Source organism: Nerophis lumbriciformis, linkage group LG17 (assembly GCF_033978685.3).
Source record: "Nerophis lumbriciformis linkage group LG17, RoL_Nlum_v2.1, whole genome shotgun sequence".
Lineage (NCBI taxonomy): Eukaryota > Metazoa > Chordata > Actinopteri > Syngnathiformes > Syngnathidae > Nerophis > Nerophis lumbriciformis.
The window spans coordinates 23,060,327-23,085,693 of NC_084564.2; the positions used below are offsets into that span (position 1 = coordinate 23,060,327).

General features: G+C 37.5%; 1 protein-coding gene across 1 annotated transcript in view; it reads right to left on the reverse strand.

Annotated features, from left to right (window-relative positions):
• Positions 1-22,301, reverse strand: part of bmp16 (bone morphogenetic protein 16) — a 30,894-nt gene extending 8,593 nt beyond the window's left edge. The window contains exon 1 of the mRNA XM_061972788.2: positions 21,971-22,301. The gene's annotated coding sequence lies outside the window, so the exon portion shown is untranslated. The remainder of the gene's footprint in view (positions 1-21,970) is intronic.
• Positions 22,302-25,367: the final 3,066 nt, after the last annotated feature.

Below are 25,367 nucleotides of genomic sequence, written 5' to 3' on the forward strand. Positions count from 1 at the left end.
ACTTATAATTGGAGAGATGCAGTTATGCAAAAAAATGAAAAATAACTCTGAACCTAATACTCCAACTTTAATAATCCATAAGAAAGTGAACCTAAAAAGTAATTATTTAACCACATATTCATTTATTGACAAACTATTGCCCAACATTGCAGCAATGGGACTAATGTTGTCATGTTGGTAAGGAAAAATCTGCTGAGACAGCATTAAAACCACTGATTGTAAAATAGTTTCACATGAGTAGGGATGTGTGGGTACTTTTCACACTTCAATCTATCTCCTGGGACCTGGGAATCGATATCGGTACACAATTTTCAGTAAATTTGTGTTCGTTAATAAATGTTAATTGTTAAATAACAAAATCAAATGAATTCATGTAACATTTAAAAAATGAACTGTGCTGTCCAGTTGTTATATCTTGTTTTTTATTCCATTTCTGAGTCTCATTTGCAAGTATTATAGTAGACTTTGCATGCAGTTGCAATTCCAAGACGTTAGATGTTAGACTGCGGTGTGTTGCCCAGCTAGATAGTAGTCTATGTCATTAAGTTGACTGTCTGTCTATTGAGCCCTACAAAGTGTTTATACTGTAAGTATTTTACTTATATTCTTCTTAGTTATTGCCATCACCATGTAAAATTGCTAAATCTAATAAGTAGCATGTCTATGTCAAAGCCAATGTAAATTAGCATTGAGCTCGCACATTTTGGAAAAGTGGAGCCTTGCATTTGAGCGTTTTCTCTACTTGTTTTGTTGGCATTGAACATTTTAACATTACATAGACGCAGTTTGGCAGAGTCTGCTTAAGTGCTTGTTTCTCCACCAAGTGACGAGTCTGCAACCGGACATGACGTCATGAGCAACAAAAGTATCGAAATATAGCACCTATACTGTATATTGTTTATATTTATGCCAGGTGGTACCAATGGAATTTGGCTGGTGCCGATAAAAATAGTCGGTTCACATTTGGTGCCCATCCCTACACATGAGTGCTATTAACATTTTAAAGCTCATGGTGACCATTTGTGACACTTTGAAGGAAACTACTGTCATTTTGTGGAGTAGATAAAGAAAAACTACATGAGGCGGGTTGGACTCTGCCAGGGCTGCTCTTTGTCACCAATTCTGTTCATAGCTTTTATGGACAGAATTTCTAGGCGCAGTCAGGGCGTTGTGGTGATTCGGTTTGATGGCTGCAGGATTAGATCTCTGCTTTTTGCGGATGATGTGGTCTTGTTGGCTTTATCTGGCCAGGATCTTCAGCTCTTATTGGACCCGTTCGCAGCCAAGTGTGAAGCGACTGGTATGAGAATCAGTACCTCCAAGTTCGAGTCCATGGTTCTCGCCCGGAAAAGATTGGAGAGCCATTTCCGGGTTGGGGAGGAGATCTTGCCCCAAGTGGAGGAGATCAAGTACCACGGGGTCTTGTTCACGAGTGAGGGAAGAGTGGATCATGAGATCAACAGGCGGATCAGTGCAATGATGCAGACCCTGTAGGAGCTGAGCTGGAAGGCAAAGCTCTCAATTTACCTGTCAATTTACATCCCTATCCTCACCTATGGTCATGATCTTTGGGTTATAACCAAAAGGACAAGATCATGGGTACAAGCGGCCAAAATGAGTTTCCTATGTCGGGCTCTCCCTTATAATAATAATAATAATAGATTTTATGTGTAAAAAGCACTTTACATTGAGCAAACAACCGCAAAGTGCTACGGTGTATTGAAAAAAATAATAATAATAAAAAGATAATAAAAAAAATCTAAATAAAAATAAAAACTAGAACAGCCAAATAGCTACAAGTAGTTTGCTTATATCTATAAAAAGGCTTTTTTGAAAAGAAGGGTTTTTAAGCCTTTTTTAAAAGCATCCACAGTCTGTGGTGCCCTCAGGTGGTCAGGGAGAGCATTCCACAGACTGGGAGCGGCGCAGCAGAAAGCCCGGTCTCCCATAGTTCGTAGCTTTGTCCTCGGAGGTTGGAGGAGGTTAGCCAGTCTGGAGCGGAGATGTCGTGTGGAGGATTTGGGGGTGAGTAGTTCTTTGAGGTAAAGGGGGGCATTTCCATTGAGGCACTGGTGGGTTAGTAGGTAGACGTTGTATTCAATCCTGAGTGGAACAGGAAGCCAGTGAAGGGATTTGAGAATTGGTGTGATATGGTCGTATTTCCGCACTCTCATCAGGATCCTAGCAGCACTATTTTGTATGTATTGCAGCTTCTGGATGTTGTTGCTTGGGATCCCGACAAGAATTGTGTTGCAGCAGTCTTAGAGATAGGGTGAGAAGCTCTGTCATTCAGGAAGAGCTCAAAGTAAAGCCGCTGCTCTTCCACCTTGAGAGGAGCTAGATGAGGTGGTTCGGGCATCTGGTCAGGATGCCCCCCGGACGCTTCCCTAGGGAGGTGTTTAGGGCATGTCCGATCAGTTGGAGGCCACGGGGAAGACCCAGGACACATTGGGAAGACTATGTCTCCCGGCTTTCCACCTCGAGATTCCCCGGGAGGTGCTGCATGAAGTGGCTGGGGAGAGGGAAGTCTGGGCTCTGCTGCCCCGCGACCCGACCTCAGATAATCAGAAGAAGGAAACATCAGGAGGTTGCTTACAGCCACAGCTGCGAATGCTAATGTTTTTGGTACACTGCAATTATTGAGTCTTAATATGCCCTATAATCAGTGTTGGGTTAGTTACTGAAAAACAGTAACTAGTTACAGTTACTAGTTACTTTATTTCAAAAGTAACTCAGTTACTAACTCAGTTACTTACACCAAAAAGTAATGCGTTACTGTGAAAAGTAACTATTTAGTTACTTCTTCTACTTTTTTTTTTTTTTAAAGCTCCCATTAATGCCCTTTTAGCCTTCATTTCAGTACTGTTATTGCACTGGAGAATAATACAATCTGTTGATCAACTTGACATACATTTGCATCACTGAACTCTGCTAAGCAATGTGCTCTACATACAACACACAAAGACAAAGATATGTTTCAAAGGGCCAATTTATTTCAGGCCAGAACAAATTAACAAAACTATTTTAAATAGCTGCAACATAACATACATAAGTAACAAACAGCATAATAACACTAACACTAACACTAACACTAACCACGTTAAACCCAGATTCCGAACTAATAAAGGTCTTAACTCATTCTCTTTCTATGCCACTTCAATATGGAATGCACTCCCAACAGGTGTAAAAGAAAGGGCATCTCTATCCTCCTTCAAAACCGCACTAAAAGAACACCTCCAGGCAACTACAACCCTAAACTAACACCCTCCCTTCCACATAATACCTCTTCGGATTGTAAATAATCAAATGTAGACACTTTTTCTTATACTTTCTGATTTCTCTCTCTGTGTCCACTACTTGCTGTACATATCCTACCAAGTCAGTCCTACACTGTTTCAATGTCCATTTCTCTGATGATGCAATTGTTGATGACTGAAGTGTTGATACCAACCAAACCTAACCCCCCCCCCCCTCCATATCCCACACCCCGGATTGTAAATAATGTAAATAATTCAATGTATATACCCTGATGATTATCTTGTGTGATGACTGTATTATGATGTTAGTATATATTTGATAGTATATATCTGTATCTGGACCCCGACTTAAACAAGTTAAAAAACTTATTTGGGTGTTACCATTTAGTGGTCAATTGTACGGAATATGTACTGTACTGTGCAATCTACTAATAAAAGTTTCAATCAATCAATCAATCAATCAACAACATAGCTGTAAAGCTGGCTTCACCTAAGGAAGGCACACGTGACATACACAGAGCCTAACCAGGCAGATTTGAATTGTTGTTTTGGGCAGTATACGGGATCTTTGATCCAAGACACAACTTACATTTAACTAAAATGTTATTTTCTTTGTGCTCGACAAAAGAAAAGAAGTGAGAATATCTCCTACTTGCCAACCCTCCCGAATTTCACTGCCTCTCCCTGGGACAACCATTCTCCAAATTTCTGCCGATTTCCAGCCGGACTTAAGGCACGCCCCCTCCCGGTCTGTGCGGATCTGAGTGGGGACAGCCTGTCGTCACGTCCGCTTGGCCAACCAAAAAGTAACCACAGAACACTATACCGTATAGTCGTATAGTGTGCTGTGGTTACTTTTTTGTTGGCCAACGGTTGTATTGCGCACCCCCCTCCCCTCCCCTCCCCTCCCCTTCCCACACTCAGACACACAGTCACACGCACACACAGAGAGCGCAGAGGAAGAATCAGAAGCACGTCTCTGCTTCGCTGGAATAAAACACACTCAGATCCTCAGTTTCTAGCCGATACTACATAAAAAATTACGTAAAATAACGCAGTAACGCATCATGTAGTAACGGTAACTGAGTTACTGCATATAAAAAATAACGCGTTAGATTACTAGTTACCGCCGAAACTAACGGCGTTACAGTAACGCGTTACTTAGTAACGCGTTAGTCCCAACACTGCCTATAATTGACTAATGGCTCCGCCTCCAAAAGTTGGCTGAGATAGGCTCCAGCTCACTTGTGAAAGTGGCCCTTGATATTACAATTGTATTCCCGTACACATTTTACATTTGCCTTGTAAAAATCTGACTTTTCCCCTTAATATGTGATTTATATATATATATATATATATATATATATATATATATATATATATATATATATATATATATATATATATATATTGAAATATTGTATTCCAAAACAACATTTTCCACGATTGCCGGGTAAAAATCTGACTCTTTTCTTTAATATTATGACTTTAAAAAAAATACATAAAATAAATAAAATATTATTATTTTTTTTTTTTTTTTTTTTTTTTTTTTTTTTTAAATAAAATATTATGATACCACAATTTTATTCCCATACAACACTTTTTACATTTGCCTTGTAAAAATCTGACTTTTCTCTCTAATACTAAAACTTAAAAAACAACCACACACACACACACACACACACACACACACACACACACACACACACACACACACACACACACACACACACACACACACACACACACACTACAATTTAATGTAAGTAATGATGTATATATATATATATTAGGGGTGTGGGAAAAAATCGATTCGAATCTCAATCGCGATTCTCACGTTGTGCGATTCAGAATCGATTCTCTTTTTTTAAAAAATCCATCCATCCATCCATTTTCTACCACTTATTCCCTTTGGGGTCGCGGAGGGCGCTGGAGTCTATCTCAGCTACAATCGGGCGGGAGGCGGGGTACACCCTGGACAAGTCGCCACCTCATCGCAGGGTCGATTTTTTAAATTTATTTTTTAAATTAATCAATCCAACAAAACAATACACATCAATACCATAACAATGCAATCCAATTCCAAAACCAAACCCGACCCAGCAACACTCAGAACTGCAATAAACAGAGCAATTGAGAGGAGACACAAACACGACACAGAACAAACCAAAAGTAGTGAAACAAAAATTAATATTATCAACAACAGTATCAATATTAGTTACAATTTTAACATAGCAGAGATTAAAAATCCCTCATTGACATTATCAACAGACATTTATAAAAAAAAATTAAAAAAGAACAATAGTGTCACAGTGGCTTACACTTGCATCCCATCTCATAAGCTTGACAACACACTGTGTCAAATATTTTCACAAAGATAAAATAAGTCATATTTTTGGTTCATTTAATAGTTAAAACACATTTACATTATTGCAATCAGTTGATAAAACATTGTCCTTTACAATTATAAAAGCTTTTTACAAAAATCTACTACTCTGCTTGCATGTCAGCAGACTGGGGTAGATCCTGCTGAAATCCTATGTATTGAATGAATAGAGAATCGTTTTGAATCGGGGAAAATCGTTTTTGAATTGAGAATCGTGTTGAATTGAAAAAAAAAAAAAATCGATTTTGAATCGAATCGTGACCCCAAGAATCGATATTGAATCGAATCGTGGGACACCCAAAGATTCACACCCCTAATATATATATTATTGTAATAATAACATAAACATTATTTACATAAGCTTTGTACAAATTGGACTTTCCCCTATAAAGGGGTCGTGTTATGATTTTTTTTCAACATTTAAAACACTTCCTTGTGGTCTACATTTAATGGTGGTTGTTTGGTCAAAAATGTACATAGATTATGTTTTACAGACTATCTTCAAACCTCTTTCTGACCATTCCTTCAGGATACGTCATTTGTGGGTGGTGTTATTCACGTGCCTCCACTTCGACTGCGTCTTCTCCCTGTCAGCCATGTTCTAATTTTTAGTGCTGTCATAGGGAGTCTACTGACAGATATAAATTCAAACATAACGCTACTTTGTATTAAAAATGGAAATAGCAGAAGATGCATGTGCATGAACGAGCCAGTCTGCCCCACAACAAGAGGATAGAGAAAAAATAAGGAGCTTATTGACTACAACGTCGGACTACAAAGGTCTTTGGGAATAACTGGACCATATATGGAGATATCCGCTGACGTCACCAATTGGAAAAACGTCACAAATTGGGAAATTTCCAAACGGCTCGTTTGGAGGAAGTATGAAGGAGGGCAAGATTGTTTTATAAATATCTACCGAATGCCTCCATGGTTTGATTTAACATTTTTCGGGACTTATGCAGATCCCAAATACACAAAAGCAGGTATCAATTGGTCAGAAAAATTGGTTTTGTATAATAGGTCCCCTTTCATATTATGATTTGAACAAAACCATCCCAATATCATTGTAAAGGATGAATGAATGAAAGTAGCTCATGTAGTGTACCGTATTTTCAAATTACGAGAAGTCTTGAACTATACAAAGTATTTCAATGGTTGTAATCTGCGCCTTTCCATGATATTGTAGTTACTGTGGTTTGATTGATAGATTGAGAAGTTTATTGACATCTTAAAGAATTGAATACATGTAATGCTTTAAAAATGCAAATGGATGGCACAAAAAGCCAAAAGGCTTGTTTCCATTGTGGTCCATGGTAATCTAAGTCACAGCAGCTCAGACAAGGCACCAAGCAGTGTGGGTGGGGAGCATTTCCAGTCTTTCCAGAGCGGCCGGCCTGAAATGCGGGTGTCAGGGACATAGGCGGAAGGAGATTTTTACAACAAAGTTCTAAAGCTGATATATATCAGACACTGTACATCAGATTGTAGATGGTTTTTTTTTACCCTTCACGTTCATATTTCGCTGTGTTTGTTGCATTTTTGTTGTGTTTCGCTTGATTGTAAATAATGACGATCAAGAGGGGGTGTGACGTTCACATGTTGTCAATGTTCAGTGTTTTATCGTTCATAGTTAATATTGTAAATCCCACATTCTTTATTTTCATGTACATTCTGGGTGTCTCATTCAGTAAAAATTTTTTAAATTCCATTCCGTTTTTCAAGGCAGTCTGTCATAACATGTTTATCATTCAATCAGACGTTATTGTGAGTTTTTGTATTATTGTTCCTAAAAATCAGATATACCGGCCCCCAGACACATTTTGTTCCCTAAATTTGGCCCCAGAGTCAAAATAATTGCCCAGGCCTGGACTACGGTGTCGGCACGGACTACAAAGGCATACGCATGCGATTTTTCAGGATTTATGCAGATCCCAAATACAGATCAGCAGGTACCAGAAGGTAAGAAAAGTTGCTTTTGCATAATATTGCGAAACAAAACGGCAGATAATACGTCTTACCTTATACACACACCACAATAATACTTGTTTAATGCGCCGACAATCCATCAAGCGGTGCGGCTTCATAGCTTACCAAAGTCGTACTAAAACATTTTGATAGATTTTTGAGTGCCGTGTGTAATGTTCTATATTTTCAATGGAACATATAAAATGTTGGTGTTGTTTACTTGAGTCATATTGCCACCATAGTGCAGTCTACACGTATCTCTTATGTTTGACTGCCATCTACTGGTCACAATTATCATTACACCATGTACCGAATAAAATTGCCTTGAGGTCGGTAAGCAAAACCAGAAATATTACGTACATTCGGCACACCGGGTTATAAGGCGTACTGTGGAGTTTTGAGGGGGGGAAAAAAGGATTTTAAGTGCGTCTTATAGTCCGGAAAATACGGAAAATGTTCTATATGTACTTAGCATGAACTTCCCATTAGCAACTAGTAACTACCATTGCTTTTGTATGTCAACTGAGTGCGGGAATGTGACCACAAACAAGAAGGTCACACAATAACAGCCACTGCTATAACGCCCCCTGACACCTTCACACGTTAATAAGTGAACCAGTAATTAGACGGCAGAAAAGGTACCAGCCCTGAGGTGTCAAAAGGTCACCATAATTAAAGGAGTAACAACAGAGAAATGTAAGCTGCAAAAGAAAGTCAGGCATCATTCCTCGTCCCGCTTATCTCTCTCTCTTTACTGGCCTGTGAATCGATTAACGCCGAAGATAAGCGTTTATGGATACGAGAGAGCGCATAATGACGCCGTAATGGCCGCTAATCTCGCCGCCTTGTCAGGAAAGGGGTTAGAAGGAGGCTACAGGTGTGACCATATCTGTTTATGTCTTTATGCATACGTGATTGTGTGTGCACATCCACCGGGGTTCAAAGAGCACGAGGGCCCCGAGAACAGCAACAACAACAACAACAACAACAAAAAGTCACCTCTGCAGCAGCGTGGGATTGTTGCAAGCTATCCATTAAAGTGTGACAGCAGCAGCCCCGCCCAGGACTCTTTCACCTGAGGCAAAGGCAGCAGCAGAGGACAATTACAGATTAGAATGGCACGGATGGACAACCTCTCCCTTATTACCGTGCAGCCTTGTAAAGCAGAGAAACGTCTCTCCTGTACTTTCCTCACCTAAACGACAGAAAAGTGACGCCGAGGTTCAAAGGTTCACACGGAAGGTCGGGTGTGTCGCTCAGAGCTGGCACAACAGACACACACAAAAGGTCAGAAAATTGTTTGACATCCGCTCTCCTCCTCTCTACTTACGAGCTTCAGGGCCACACTGGGAAGATAAAAGCAATTGCACAAGAAAAGTAGTAAAAAAGTGGAAATAGCGCAAGAAAAGCAAGTATGTTAAGATCATATAAATGTCTGCAGGTGAAATAAAAAAATGTAATATTGTGCAAAAGTCCAATAATGTCAGCAATTGAACTTTTAATGTGAAACTAATATGTGTTATTAATAGAGATGTCCGATAATGGATTTTTTGCCGATATCCGATATTCCGATATTGTCTAACTCTTAATTAGCGATTCCGATATCAACCGATACCGATATATACAGTCGTGGAATTAACACATTATTATGCCTAATTTTGTTGTGATGCCCCGCTGGATACATTAAACAATGTAACAAGGTTTTCCAAAATAAGTCAACTCAAGTTATGGAAAAAAATGCCAACATGACACTGCCATATTTATTATTGAAGTCACAAAGTGCATTATTTTTTTTAACATGCCTCAAAACAGCAGCTTTGAAATTGGGACATGCTCTCCTTGAGAGAGCATGAGGAGGTTGAGGTGGGCGGGGTTAGGGTGTGGGGGGGTAGCGGGGGTGTATATTGTAGCGTCCCGGAAGTTAGTTAGTGCTGCAAGGGGTTCTGGGTATTTGTTCTGTTGTGTTTATGTTGTGTTACGGTGCGGATGTTGTCCCGAAATGTGTTTGTCATTCTTGTTTGGTGTGGGTTCACAGTGTGGCGCATATTTGTAACAGTGTTAAAGTTGTTTATACGGCCACCCTCAGTGTGACCTGTATGGCTGTTGACCAAGTATGCGTGGCATTCACTTGTGTGTGTGAAAAGCCGTAGATATTTTGTGATTGGGCCGGCAACTTCAGGCAGTGCCTTTAAGGCACGTCCCTAATATCGATGTCTGTGTGGACATTGGGAGGAATTCGGGAGAATGCTTGCCCCGGGAGATTGAAATTCGGGCGGGTTGGCAAGTATGACTGGGAGACGCAACTGCTCTGTACTTCTTCCTATGTCCGTGTACCACTCCGTACAGCGGCGTTTTAAAAAGTCATGAATTTTACTTTTTGAAACAGATACCGATAATTTCCGATATTACATTTTAAAGCGTTTATCAGCCCATATTATCGGACATCTCTAGTTATTAACATGCAAAGTGAGATATGTCATGCCTGTATTTGCTATAATTTTGATAGATAGTACTAGATAGAGAGATAGTACTTTATTGATTAATTCAGGAGAGTTCCCTCAGGAAAATTAAAATTCCAGCAGCAGTGTACAGAATTGAGATCGAATTTAACAAGTAGAAAGTAAATAATGGGGGTATAAATGGAAATGAAAGACAAAATATAACAATAAGAATACAAATAAAAAGCAACAATAAGAACAAAAATATAACAGTAAAAATAAGAATATAAGAAGAGAAACTATGCAGTAGTGACCATGTTATGAAAATGTATTGCACTGTTGATGGTCATGGCTTACAGTTTTTGAAAACTCCGCATTTTCTGAGAGTTTCAGTTTCAGGTTTTCATAAAGTGTAAGCCATAATCATCAAAATGATATCAAAAGACAGCATGAAATAATTTGAGTTGCATGTTATGGCCTATGTCTAATTGCTGGGATAGACAAACCTTTCAAATTCAAATGTTTTGAGTTTCACCTGGTCATGCGTTAAATGAGAAAAATAATCAAGGTTTCATCGGTATGGGCACTGAATTTACCTTTTTTGGTAGCATTATTTAATTTATCTAACGAGACTTATTACATTTTTTTTTATATAACAAATACGGTGGCAGAGGGGTTAGTGCGTCTGCCTCACAATACGAAGGTGCTGAGTAGTCTGGGGTTCAATCCCAGGCTCGGGATCTTTCTGTGTGGAGTTTGCATGTTCTCCCCGTGACTGCGTGGGTTCCCTCCGGGTACTCCGGCTTCCTCCCACCTCCAAAAACATGCACCTGGGGATAGGTTGATTGGCAACACTAAATTGGCCCTAGTGTGTGAATGTGAGTGTGAATGTTGTCTGTCTATCTGTGTTGGCCCTGCGATGAGGTGGCGACTTGTCCAGGGTGTACCCCGCCTTCCGCCCGATTGTAGCTGAGATAGGCTCCAGCGACCTCAAAGGGAATAAGCGGTAGAAAAGTGGATGGAAATATGTTTTAATCTTATCTGATTAATGTATAGCAGATCTGTTGGAATGTTGTGTTCATATTTCTGTGGGAATTTTGACATTGACTTGTTGAAATCATAATTATTTTGAGTAATATTTGGAACTTTATAGCCTAATTCTTTAAAAAAAATAAAATAAAACTAAACTAGTCTTAGAAAACTTTTGTTAAACTTTTTTTTTTTTACAGCGTGACCCCCCCAACAAAAAACCCACAACCCACAAATTAAATAAATTCTTAAAATTAATCTTTCCTCTTTTATTTTATACAAGTCGTAATATATGAAATAACTGTTGGTATGTTGCCTTCAGGGTCTTGTAGAAAAGTTTGACATTCATTTATTAAAATTATGACTTTAGACTTTTTATTTTTCATCATTGGAACTTTACAAACTAATTTGTGTATACAAATTATTATATATTTTTTAAAATCTAAATATTCTATAGAAAATGTTACTTTATTTTTGTATTGAGTGACCCCAAAAAACAGAATCCACAAATATTTTTTTTTAAATTGTCCATTTTAAATGTTTTTCTTTTGTTCAGGGTATACATGTCGATATTGTGCATGGAATATTGGAACAATAGTATAATGTCATAACAGTGAAAAATAGCCAATCTGGGGAAAAAAGACCACGCGTGGTTTTTATATGCAAGAATGTTGGCACTGTTTGGACGCCAGACATTAGTCTTCCCCAACATGTTTTGGTCAAAGAAGGAAAATAAACATTTCTCCAACAAATTATTCACTGAAGTGCAAGCAAATTTTTGGATAAAGTTTTGGTGTCTTCATCAAAAAGTAACATTTTTGACTGGGTTCGGAATTTCAGAGAGCACGGGACTGTGTAAAATCTTAATAGTAAAATACCAAAGAGGAATGTGTTCCAGTTATAGACACTTTTGCACAGCAGATGCAAGTTTGCCTCCAACGCCCTGGAGCCCATTTGGATACCAAGATAACTGAAACTTTGGGGAATGATTGTACACACACTGAAGTTTAAGGACCATTTGGATTAAATTAAATTGTTATGGGTTCTGGGTTTTCTTGGGTCATCTTGTAGGATAATCACTTGTTATTACAAAATATTATTGGTAAGATATGACTTATTTTTAATTTTTTCAAAACAACTTTTTTTTCTTGTAATATTACAATTTTATTTCTGTAACTTTACAACTTTTACCTTGTTAAAATCTGTAAAAGAAACAACTTTCTTGTAATATTACAACTTTATTTTTGTGACTTTGCATTATGTTATACCTATTTGTGTTAAAATATGACTTCAATTTTTTTTTTTTAACTACTGTATTAATTTATTCTTGTAAGGTGAAAACAAATTACTTGTAAAAACAATCAGATTTTTTTTATATGACTTTATTTTTATAAAAACATTTTATAAAAAAAAATATTGTAATATTACAATTGCATAATCACACAATATTTTTACATGATTGCCTTGTATCTGTTTTATCCAGTGCTTTCATGTTTTTATTTCTATTTTATCTATGTTTCTATGTTTTATCTAGTGTTTTTCATGTTTTTATTTCTATTTTAATTTTCTATTATATATTCTAACTTTCTATTTTTATTTTTTACCTTTTTTTAATATATTTTTTATACGTTGTAGCACTTTGAGATTTTAACAAATGTAAAGTGTGTTACAAATGTAATTCATCATTATTATTATTATTGTAAAATTCAGACTTTTACTTCAAATTACTAATATATATATATATATATATATACACATATATATATATATATATATACACATATATATATATACACATATATATATATATATATATATATATATATATATATATATATATATATATACACACACATATATACATATATATATATACATATATATATACATATATATATATATATATATATATATATATATATATATATCCATCCATCCATCTTCTTCCGCTTATCCGAGGTCAGGTCACGGGGGCAGCAGCCTAAGTAGGGAAGCCCAGACTCTCCTCTCCCCAGCCACTTCGTCCAGCTCTTCCCGGGGGATCCCGAGGCGTTCCCAGGCCAGCCGGGATGCATAGTCTTCCCAACGTGTGCTGGGTCTTCCCCGTGGCCTCCTACCGGTTGGACGTGCCCTAAACACCTCCCTAGGGAGGCGTTCGGGTGGCATCCTGACCAGATGCCCGGACCACCTCATCTGGCTCCTCTCGATGCGGAGGAGCAGCGGCTTTACTTTGAGCTCCCCGCGGATGGCATATATATATATATATATATATATATATATATATATATATATATATATATATATATATGTATATATAAATATAAATATATATATATAAATATAAATATAAATATATATATATATATATATATATATATATATATATATATATATATATATATATATATATATATATACATATATATATATATATATATATATATATATATATATATATATATATATATATATATATATATACATATATATATATATATATATATATATATATATATATATATATATATATATATATATATATATATATATATATATATACACATTATTCTCTTTAAAAAAAAAAAAAAAATGTTATACTTGAATTTTATCCTCATGTCTTTACAATGTTATTAGAGTATGAATACCGATGAAAAAAAAAAGACTATTCTCGTGGAAAAAAAAGTTCATCATTTTACTAATTTTATTACAATTGTATTCTCATAGTATTTTTTTTACTTTTTTGACTCCTCTCCTTGGGCTCTATCTAATGTAAACTGCACTTTTTGGCCCTTTTGTGTGTTGTGTTCAGTGACTCTTATACCACCATATTTATCTTTTTGTATTCTAACATGATTGGCCTGCAGATATTAAAAACAAGGTGTGATTGATGTTTTGTGGATGAAGTGAAATGAAGGTTTAAGGTTATGTATGCCATAAGACTTATCAGATGTGACCTGACCCCCCCTCTTAAGCAGACAGTACTGATAAAGTGTCTTTTTATCAGTTCATTCCAACCCCCCAGTGCCTTTTACCCTTTATCCTCCTTTTGCATTCACAACATTGTCTCTTTTACCTCAATGGCCTTTTTTTCCACTCCGTCTCTCTCCATTAATGCTCTTTTTTCATTATTTGTCCTGGGCTTTAAATGAATGGTGTTTTTGCGGAAGAGTGCGGCACATGGAGGGCCCCCGAGTGTCACCGCAGCTGGCTGATTTATCCGCCGCCGCTGTCTTCATGTTACGCCTGGTCCTCAACTTTCCCTTCCTGTTGCTCTTCCCGTCTTTCTTTGCCCAAATTCCTCGTCCTCTCTGCACTCTTTGCTTCTGTCATTTCACACTGACTTGTGAATCCACTACTGTCTTTTTCCACACTGAACTTATTACACAGCCTTTCATAAGTCAATGTCATGGCAACACACGGCGACTTCTAGTAAGTTTGGGTCATGTCCAGAAATCTCATGTCTAAGTTGGGTCTTGAGCTGAAAGTCTGACAGAAAACATGCTGCTTTCAATTTGCAGACGACATTTCCTTAATATTGGAGGTAGGAGGCATTGGACTATTTGTGTTAAAGATGTGACGTTCGTGAACGAGTCGAGTTTTTTCAATGACTCTTTCAGGTAAGAACGAGACGAGAAGCGATTTGTAGTCGGGAGACATTTGCTTGGGAGCCACCTGAGTGGACTGGAGTCAGACCGACTGAAAAAGAGTCGAAAGAAACGTAGCAACATTTAGATGCGCTTTTCAGGTTTGTTGTTTTGTCGTGGATTTGTTAAGTAAAGTTTAGGTTAGTGTTGTCCCTATACCAATATTTTGGTACCGGTACCGGTACTTTTCAGAGGTGGTAGAATATGATTCATTAGTATCGCGGTACTATACTAATACCAATATACCGTACAACCCTAGTTTAGGTGTACGCTGTAAAACGAAATCTGTATATTTTACGGTAAAAAAAACCCCAGACATCTCAGTCGCCAGAATTTTACGGTAAAATCGACAATGATTTTTACAGTGCATTGCTGTGAATTGAAAAACAGTACTCACTGATATTTTTGTACGGTAAAATTCGGGCAACTGAGCTTCAAGGTTGTTGTTTTTTAAACCATGAAATCAACGGGCGTTTTTACAGTGCATTACTGTAAATGTAAAAACGGCAACATTGTTATTTTTGTTGAAAACATTCTGGCAACTAAGCTGCCGTTTTTTTTCTTGTAAACTCTTTTATTGTGCGTTATTGTTAATTTAAAAATGATACCACTGTTATTTTTACATTAAAATTCAGGCAACTGAACTACCGTTTTCGTTTATTTTACGTTAAACTCAATGGTAATTTTTTACAGTGCATCACTGTAAATTAAAAAACAACACCACCGTTTTTACAGTAAAATTCTGCCGTCTGAGCTGTCAGTTTTTAACGGTAAAATCCATGGTCGTTTTTTTACAGTGTATTACTGTAAATGTAAAAACGGCAAAGCTGTTATTTTTGCTGAAAAAATTCTGGCAACCAAGCCGTCGTTTTTTACCCCTCGTAAACTTTACAGTTATTTTTATTGTGCGTTATTGTAAATTTAAAAACGATACCACTGTTATTTTTACATTAAAATTCAGGCAACTGAACTACCGTTTTTTTTTCTTTTACTGTAAACTCTATGGTCATTTTTTACGGTGCATTACTGTAAATTAAAAACAACACCACTGTTTTTACGGTAAAATTCTGCCGTCTGAACTGTCAGTTTTTTACGGTAAAATCCATGGTCGTTTTTTACAGTGTACTACTGTAAATTGAAAAATGGTACCACTGTTAATTTTACGGTAAAATTCTGGCACCTGAGCTGTAAGTTTTTTGTTTTTTTACTGTAAAATCTATGGATGTTTTACAATGCCTTAATATAATTAGAAATACAGTACCACTGTTATTTTCACGGTAATATTCTGGCGACAAAGCAGACGTTTTTTTCCCCTTGTGAACGCCATTGTTCTTTTTACAGTGCATTACTGTAAACTGAAAGCTATACCATCGTTATTTTTTGACTAAAATTCAGTTGACTGAACTGCTACTGTAGTTTGTTTTTTGACATGAAGTCTATGATCGTTTTTACAGGGCATTAATGTAAATAGAAAAACAATGCCACTGTTAGTAGTTTTTACAAAGCATTACTATCATTACAAAAATAGTACCAACATTTTTACCATAAAATCTACTGACTTTTTGTTATATTGTACACATAGCAGGTAGAGTAATACCATTTGTTGTAAGGATGTGAATCTTACAAACAACTCATGATTCGATTCTTGACTTGATGATTCGATTCAGAAGTGATTCTTGATTGAACACGATTCTCGATTCAAACGTCCATCCATCCATTTCCTACCGCTTATTCCCTTCGGGGTCGCGGGGGGCGCTGGAGCCTAACTCAGCTACAATCGGGCGGAAGGCGGGGTACACCCTGGACAAGTCGCCACCTCATCGCAGGGCCAACACAGACAGACAGACAACATTCACACTCACATTCACACACTAGGGCCAATTTAGTGTTGCCAATCAACCTATCCCCAGGTGCATGTCTTTGGAGGTGGGAGGAAGCCGGCGTACCCGTAGGGAACCCACGCAGTCACGGGGAGAACATGCAAACTCCACACAGAAAGATCCCGAGCCTGGGATTGAACCCCAGACTACTCAGCACCTTCGTATTGTGAGGCAGACGCACTAACCCCTCTGCCACCGTGCTGCCCGATTCTCCCTATATAAAATATTTGGTATGGAAATGATAACAACATTTTCAAAATATCTTGGCTGCTAAGTATGATGAATGATAAATGGGTTATACTTGTAAAGCGCTTTTCTACCTTCAAGGTACTCAAAGCGCTTTGACACTATTTCCACATTCACCCATTCACACACACATTCACACACTGATGGTGGGAGCTGCAATGCAAGGCCCTAACCACGACCCATCAGGAGCAAGGTGAAGTGTCTTGCTCAAGGACACAACGGACGTGACGAGGTTGGTAGAAGGTGGGGATTGAACCAGGAACACTCAGGTTGCTGGCACAGCCACTATTCCATCTGCGCCACGCAGTCAACAAGTATATGATGTGTTAGATTGATGTATTATTTGTAAATTCTGTTTTTTTCCTGTATTGTGTGAAAACTTTTATAGTAAAGTTGACTTGCATGGAGGATATTTACCGTATTTTTCGTATTATAAGTCGCAGTTTTTTTCATAGTTTGGCCGTGGGTACGACATATACTCCGGAGCGACTTATGTGTGAAATTATTAACACATTACCGTAAAATATCAAATAATATTATTTATCTCATTCGCATAAGAGACTAGACGTATAAGATTTCATGGGATTTAGCGATTAGGAGTGACAGATTGTTTGGTAAACGTATAGCATGTTCTATATGTTATAGTTATTTGAATGACTCTTACCATAATATGTTATGTTAACATACCAGGCACGTTCTCAGTTGGTTATTTATGCGTCATATAACGTACACTTATTCAGCCTGTTGTTCACTATTCTTTATTTATTTTAAATTGCCTTTCAAATGTCTATTCTTGGTGTTGGGTTTTATCAAATACATTTCCCCCAAAAATGCGACTTATACTCCAGTGCGACTTATATATGTTTTTTTTCCTTCTTTATTGTGCATTTTCGGCCAGTGCGACGTATACTCCGGTGCGACTTATAATCCGAAAAATATGGTATGGCCTCTGTAGGGTTTTTTTGTTCTACACAGTTTCTTTGGTGAGAGAAAATGATGACGAAACCATCAAAGCATGAGGATAAGGGACCATCTTATTGAATTTACAATGAAAACGGATTAAATTACAATGAATATTTTAGAATGTTTCCCAAAATTAGAGTAGGAATCGATAAAAATGTGAAATATTCTGACCCAAATCTGAAGAGCTACCAGTGATTAGTTCCTTGAATAAAATGGAGTACCTTCTGAAACAAATTCTAAAAAAACAAATATAATAGGGAACCAGACTTTTAAACGACTCTTTGACAGGAATGGCTCCTGAGCATCCGGCTCTCTTCAAAGAGCCAAAAAAAAAATCCTATTTCTAATTTGTGTATTACAGTGCATTTGCAAGCACCGGACACTTCATTAGGCACACCTGCACATTGTAATGAGGTTTAATTTGTTGTAAAATGCTGCCTTTACAAAATATAATAATGCTAAGTTTGAATGGACACTGCCAGAAAAGTATTATAAACCCTTTTTAAGCCCCCCGACAGCAAAGGTGCATTGTGGTTATAGGAGCCCCCTCCCCTGCACCGAACACGGGTGGAAATATTGACATATGTCACTAGTGGCTCTGACAGCCATATAGACCCAGGAACGAAAAACAGACTTGTCTGCTTTCTGCATTAAAAAAAAAAGAAAAAGGGCGTCAACACTCACTTATGACGTGCGTATTATGAGTAAATGACCTGATGCTCTTTGAACTCATAATGGGAATATTATTCAGCGCTGGAGTTTGGATTGTGTTTGTATGTATGTATGTGTGTGTGTGTGTGTGTGTGTGTGTGTGTGTGTGTGTGTGTTTTGTCAGTGTGACTAATGGTTTCAGCAGCACACTTTCCTGTGGCTTTTTTGTGTACAGTACATGCACGTTACAGTACAGCTGTGTGAAAATAATAGGATGGAAAATGATTTTTTTTTTTTTACATTTTTGGCGCCCCCTATGGGTTGTGTAAGACATTCTAGCATACATGTACATAGGGGTGTCAAAAGAAAATCGATTTTTTTGAATGAATCGCCACTCTTAATTGTAACGATTATTAATCAATTAAATATTAAAAAATCATTGGAAAAAAATAAAACATACATACTGTATATATATGATATATATATCACTGGGGTGAGTTTTTCCTTGCCCTTATGTGGGCTTTGTACCGAGGATGTCGTTGTGGCTTGTGCAGCCCTTTGAGACACTTGTGATTTAGGGCTATATAAATAAACATTGATTGATTTATATATATATATATATATATATATATATATATATATATATATATATATATATATATATATATATATATATATATATATATATATATATATATACACATACATACATACATACACACACTTTTATTTATATATATATATATATATATATATATATATACATATATATATATATATATATCCATCCATCCATCCATTTTCTACCGCTTATTCCCTTTGGGGTCGCTGGAGCCTATCTCAGCTACAATCGGGCGGAAGGCGGGGTACACCCTGGGCAAGTCGCCACCTCATCGCAGGGCCAACACAGATAGACAGACAACATTCACACTCACATTCACACACTAGGGCCAATTTAGTGTTGCCAATCAACTTATCCCCAGATGTCTTTGGAGGTGGGAGGAAGCCGGAGTACCCGGAGGGAACCCACGCAGTCACGGGGAGAACATGCAAACTCCACACAGAAAGATCCCGAGCCCGGGATTGAACCCAAGACTACTCAGGACCTTCGTATTGTGAGGCAGATGCACTAACCCCTCTTCCACCGTGCTGCCCTATATATATATATATATATATATATATATATATATATATATATATATATATATATATATATATATATATATACATATATTCACATTCATACATATATATTCACATTCATACATATATATTCACATTCATACATATATATACACATACATACATATAAACATATACATACATATATTTACACATATATATATATATATATATATATATATATGTACACACACATATATATATATATATACAGTATATATATATATATATATATATATATGTACACATATGTATATATATATATATATATATATATGCATGTACATATATATATATGTGTATATATATATATACATATATGTATATATATATACATACATATATATATACATACATACACATATATATACACATGCTTTTACGTACATACATATGCACGTATATATATATACACAGTATATATACACACACGCATATATATATATATATATATATATATATATATATATATATATATATATATATATATATATATATATACATAGGGAGAAGGCGGTAGAAAATGGATGGATGGATATATATAATATACACACATATATATATATATATATATATATATATATATATATATATATATGTGTGTGTGTATATTATATATATCCATCCATCCATTTTCTACCGCCTTCTCCCTATGTATATATATATATATATATATATATATATATATATATATATATATATATATATATATATATATGTGTGTGTGTTTTCTACCGCCTTCTCCCTATGTGTGTATATATATATATATATATATATATATATATATATATATATATATATATATATATATATATATATATATATATATATATATATATATATATATATATATATATATATATATGTATGTGGATAGATATTCCAGCCACTCAGGCAAATCATATTTTTGCTGTAAATGCCCATATCTGCTGTACAGATTTACTTTGGGGGGAAAAAAAGTGTGGGATACTTCTCTAATTGCCTTATTTGTATTTGACTTTATTAAATGTTTGGGTAGAGTTTTATCAAACAGAACTTGTTTTCTTTTAAGTAATATACAAATTTATTTGATTTGTTATCTATTTTATGGAGGACTGTAGTTAATAATAGAATTGGCACCCAATGTTATTTAAAAAGTACTGATTTTGAATCGAGAATCGTTTCTGATGCAAATCTTTACCCCCAAGAGTTTAATCGAATCGTGTGGTGCCCAAAGATTCACAGCCCTACATATACAAAAGTGGTTCTCAAACTTTTCTCACAAAGTACAACCTCAGAAAACACTTGGCTCTCCAAGTACCACCATAATGAGCAGGGTTAAAATACAGTAGTGTAGTAAGCCTATATGTATTTGTTAAAAAAAAGAAGAGTTTTTATTTAACAAGTATATTTAATATTTTTGGCCACTGTAACATTCCACACAGTTTGAACAGTAACACTGTGTTTAAATATATGAAAAAACCCCACTGTACTTTAATCAAGTGATTTTTATGCGTACCACTATATGGAGCCTGCGTACCACTAGTGGTACACATATCACAGTATGTTTTAAAATAATAAAATATTCCCTCTCAGAATTTGGTGCTTTAAAAGATGTTTGGTTGACGGCGGCCATGTTTTTCAACCAATCTTGCTCAAATTTGACACACCTGTGTTTGTGTCACTCCCCTAAAGGTGTGCACCACATCACATTGGGCGTTATGCACTGTGCAGCCCGTTGAGCTGTGTGAGAAATTTCAAGTCATCACGAAAGAGCGCCGCCTTGTGGCGTCGGAAAAATACTAGCCCAGTTTCTCCGCCGCAAGCTTAATTTATGCTTACATTTTAACCGTTTGACTGTATCTTCAACTGCTTTTAAGTACATACAGTAGTATGGTGACCCTATTAAAATAAATCTATTATTATTATTAACACAAAATGGGCTGTTTGGACAAATGTTTTGCAAATTGTTTTGGTAACACTTTAGTAGGGGGAACACATTCACCATTAATGAGTTTCTTATTAACATGCAAATTAGTAACATATTGGCTCTTAATTAGTCATTATTAAGTACTTATTAATGCCTTATTCTGCATGGCCTTATTATACAACCAGTAAGCAATTAACTAAGAGTCTTCCCTCAATAACCTCAGAATAAATGCTTATTAGTAACCCTAACCCTTATATGTTCCCCTAAGTCTTTGTTACTTTAATAAGCAACTAATTATTGAAAAGTGAATATGTTCCCCATACCAAAGTGTTACCATTATTTTTTTCCCGCTGTCAAGAGAATCATGCACTTTGGCAACAGAGGCCAGGAAAAAAAAAACGCCGCTGCAGTACTCACCTCCAGGTGTGTTGTGATGTATGCAGGGTCCATGGTTTATCCTTGAGCTCCAGTGTTACGATCCCTCGACTCGCTCTCCTGCTCCTTTGGACAGATTGGATAAAGTTGTTTCGGTCTGTCTTTCGCGGCGTTTCTCAGGGCAGTGACAAGTGTGTGTGTGTGTGTGTGTGTGGTGTAATGCGTGTTACGCTCTCTCCATGTTGGCGTGATTGAAAAACAAATAGTGGCTTTCCTTCTGCAAGTTGGCAACTCCCTCACTTTGTCGCCTGCACTTCCACCCTCCGCTGGTATTGTGCATGCAAGTTCTCCCACTTGAACCTCTCTGAATGAATCGACTCCCTCTTCTTACTATATTGTCACCTCTCCCTGTCCTCTGACTCCCTTTTGTATCTCCTCCCCCTTTCTCTCTCTCCCTCTCTCTCTCCCTCACACACACTTTGCCTCACACTTTTTTTTGTGTTACACTAAGCTACCTCTCCACTTACATCCCCGCTAATAATTACTTTATTCAACCAACTCAAATCAAAAAAAGTCATGTTTAAACCCAAATAGCATGAAATAAACAAAGAATGGGTTTCTCTGCCTAACCAACTCACCTGCAGTGTTTGAATGGCACCATTCCTACTGGACAATGGCTGCTTCATTATAAATAAGTGGCCCTGGGACTCTGTGAATGGGAGAAAATACATTCAGTTATCATACCAAAAAAAAAAGGGGGGGAAAAAGTATGAATGGATGACTCAGTGGCCGTGAAGTCATCACAGTCTGTTCTTGCGATTGGACGGAAGAAGGAGACGACGGCAAGGTGCAGCCGTCCTTCCGGGTGCTTCTGGAGGGAATTGGTATTCACGGCGTTGGCACATGAGCAAACGTCTTTCGCTTTAAGGATGCATCGTCTCACATATTAGATCTCGGAGATCGCTTCCCCGCCTCCGGCTGCTGCCTACCTTCAAAAAAACCAACAACACACGACTGAACGCACCTCATTCATCCTGACAGAAGTGCACTTCATGTAGCACACATACAAAACCCAAAACCAGTGAAGTTGGCACGTTGGATAATTCCTAAATAAAAACAGACGACAATGATTTGCAAATCCTTTTCAACTTATATTCAATTGAATAGACTGCAAAGACAATATATTTAATGTTCGAACTGAGAAACTTAATTTTTTTTTGCAAATGTCAGTAACTTTAGTTACTGCCAGTGGTTTTCTGAAGTGCTCCTGAGCCCATGTGGTGATATCCTTTACACACGGATGTCGCTTTTTGATGCAGTACCGTCTGAGGGATTGAAGGTCCAACACAACACAATGGCAAAAAAGTTGGCACAGGGCCATGTTTACCACTGTGTTACATGGCCTTTCCTTTTAACAACACTCAGTAAACGTTTGGGAACTGAGGAGGCCAATTTTTGAAGCTTTTCAGGTGGAATTCTTTCCCATTCTTGCTTGATGTACAGCTTAAGTTGTTCAACAGTTTGGGGTCTCTGTTGTGGTATTTGATGCTTCATAATCTACCACACATTTTCAGTGGAAGACAGGTCTGGACTACAGGCAGGCCAGTCTAGTACAAACACTCTTTCACTACGAAGCCACGTTGATGTAACATGGGCAGAATGTGGCTTGGCATTGTCTTGCTGAAATAAGCAGGGGCTTCCATGAAAAGGACATTGCGCCGTTGGCAACATATGTTGCTCCAAAACCTGTATGTACCTTTCAGCATTAATGGTGCCTTCACAGATGTGTAAGTTACCCATGCCTTGGGCACTCGTCGGCGATCACTCAAACGAGTATGATTGTCCTCCTGTTGGTGGGATTGCCTTCAGAAGAACGCCTGTGCGTGGAATCTTTTAAAGTGGGGAGACTGGTGCACAGACAGTCATCACACTGTCCTTGGCAAAGAGAAGGCCAGGGTCCAATGGCATAAAGACCAAGACAATTGGAGGCCCATCTTTGATGCAGCCTTCTTCCGCCTTTGTGACCGTTGTGGAGCTTCTATGCAACCATCATCCGCCCACTCCGCCGTTGAGGTCTTTTACGACGAGGGGGATACGCAGAGTCCAACGTCACTTCTTCGCTGTGGGGAGCTGTGTCCGATGGCAAGGGAAACCCAGGACAACCGGCACCTCCTCAGAGCTGCAGGAGGCTGCCAGAGCTCCGGTTTGTCGGAGGACCGCCTATGGTGCGCCTACCAGCACTTGCTTTTCTCTCAGGGTGTGCTCCCCTAGCCTTTTGTCTTCCCAGACTAACCCACAAGGCAGCGGGGCACTAATACACCCCCATACCATCACAGATGCTGGCTTTTGAACTTTGCGCCCAGAACAGCCCGGATGGTTATTTTCCTCTTTGGTCCGGAAGACACAACGTCCATCGTTTCCAAAAACAATTTGAAATGTGGACTCGTCAGACCACAGAACACTTTTCCACTTTGCATCAGTCCAGCGAAGCCGGCGGCGTTTCTGGGTGTTGTTGATAAATGGCTTTCGCTTTGCATAGTAGAGTTTTAACTTGCCCTTACAGATGTAGCGAGGAACTGTAGTTACTGACAGTGGTTTTTTGAAGTGTTCCTGAGCCCATGTGGTGATATCCTTTACACACTGATGTCGCTTTTTGATGCAGTACTGCCTGAGGGATCGAAGGTCCGTAATATCATCGCTTACATGCAGTGATTTCACCAGATTCTCTGAACCTTTTGATGATATTACGGATCGTAGATGCTGAAATCACTGAATTCCTTGCAATAGCTCGTTGAGAAATGTTGTTCTTAAACTGTTCAACAATTTTGCTCACGCATTTGTTCACAAAGTGGTCACCCTCGCCCCATCCTTGTTTGTGAATGACTGAGCATTTCATGGAAGCTGCCTCTATACCCAATCATGGCACTCACCTGTTCCCAATTAGCCTGTTCACCTGTGCGATGTTCCAAATAAGTGTTTGATGAGCATTCCTCAACGTTCTCAGTCTTTTTTGCCACATACGCCAGCTTTTTTGAAACATGTTGCAGGCATCAAATTCCAAATTAGCTAATATTTGCAAAAAATAACAAAGTTTCTCAGTTCAAACGTTAAGTATCTTGTCTTTGCAGTCTATTCAATTGAATATAAGTTGAAAAGGATTTGCAAATTATTGTATTCTGTTTTTATTTACGATTTACACAACGTGCCAACTTCACTGGTTTTGTAGTTTGTACAATAATGAGTCAGCACCCTCGCTCATATCATAAACACCTCACACGCACTTGGTTAGTCAGAGAATAAGACGAAGCAGAAATGATCTGTGATGCACTTGAGCAATTTTGGCACTATATTTAGCGAGGACTGGCACATATTAAAAGTGAAAGAGAGGTGTATGTCGCGCCACCGCCACAAAAGTATTTGCCGCACGAGAGAGAATGGA